Genomic DNA, 1,723 nt, shown 5'->3' with positions numbered 1-1,723 from the left:
TAATAATAATAATAATAATAATAATAATAATAATAATAATAATAATAATAATAATAATAATAATAATAATAATAATGCCCAGATGCAGTACCAGGCAGTGGCTCCCATGGCTTTTGATCTTAATTGATTGGAAGTGTTATAATGTACATTGTTGTGTCTTGGTACAATGTATGGGATACAGCAAATATTCTACTCAGTACCACAGATTTGCTTGTCAGTTGTTTGACCTTAACCAGTTGAGCATGTCCGTTGGTGGCTGACGATATGTGCATCTCTCATCATGAGCAGAAGTAGTGGGGGAGCATCATAGCCATGTTTTGAGAGAAATTCTCTGGGAATTCTCTGGGAATAATTCCCCTTTGGAAACATGGAAACACACACACACATACAGACACACACACACACACACACACACACGCACACACACGCATATATATATATACACACACACGTGTGCGAGTGGGTGGATACGTGTGTATGTACGAGTACGTACATACTTATATGTTTGTGTATGCGTGTGTATGTACATATACACGTTTGCGTGAGTGTATACGTACGCTGGAGGTTTTATGTCTCTGTATTGTAAGAATATAATTGCCTGTATTCTTTTTTTATTGTTTCCCCCTGTTAGAGATCCTTTCCTTTTATTCAACCGTATTTCATAACGTTTGTTGTCGTTATGTTGTCGTTATTAGCGGACGTGAATGTATCGCAGCTCTTCGCTCTGACATTTGAAACTCCGAGTACTATATTGACAACCTTTCACTGTTCATTCTAAATTATAACATATGTGTATGTGCGTGTGTATGTATGTATGTTTACACACGAACACACACACATACGCATATGCGTAGAGAGAACCAGAGACAAAGAAAGACGGATACATTTTGCATTTTCAAATATTAAACCTAACCAAGAATGTTTTGATAAAGGCGATGTCTATTAAACTGAAAACTGCAAACATTTGGGAAAACAGTCGTTAGTAAACAATCGATTGTCTTATTTGCCAGTCATTAAGTCTTTGAAATGTAAGTAGTGTATGCTTTAAGGACCACAATATCTGTAACAATGCTATCAGTTATTGCTTACTCTTAGTGACCTAGCAACTTCGTTTTTTAGTCATTCAAAGAGAACAACAAATAAGAGAATGAAAATACAAACTATGATATCAATGTCGTCCATTAGGCATTGCATTTCAATATAACGCAGTTATACAGACACAAGTAAGCGTTCAGATACACATATAAACACATTCCCATTTACAGAAAATGTATTCTATCACTTATAATGACAATAGAACCTTTCACTTACACTTTACCAGTTTCATCTATACTATATATAAAACAGAGGTGTGTGTGTAATCGCTTTACACGTGAAAACGGCTTCACTATTTACTTCTATACTTGTGATACATAAATAATTTGACCTCGGATAAATCTTAGGCTCTTCATTTGATTTTTTTATCTCTAATTAAAAATAAATAATATTGCTTTATATTTAAGATTCACTTCTTTAAAAAGGATTCTCAACGTCAACTTCCGGTACGGACGTGAAAAAACGGCGACGTCTCTCACTCTCTACTACGATCAATTACTGAAACACATATTTACGAAGTTCATAAATTTCAATATTCCGTACAAGATAGTTTTTAACGTGCTTTTATTTATACGATTTTTGGGCGTTCCATGTTCATCTCATATATTCTCTCTCTCTCTCTCTCTCT

The sequence above is a fragment of the Octopus bimaculoides genome, chromosome 10 (assembly GCF_001194135.2).
Source record: "Octopus bimaculoides isolate UCB-OBI-ISO-001 chromosome 10, ASM119413v2, whole genome shotgun sequence".
NCBI classification, from domain to species: domain Eukaryota; kingdom Metazoa; phylum Mollusca; class Cephalopoda; order Octopoda; family Octopodidae; genus Octopus; species Octopus bimaculoides.
Note: the sequence above shows the minus strand (reverse complement) of the source record.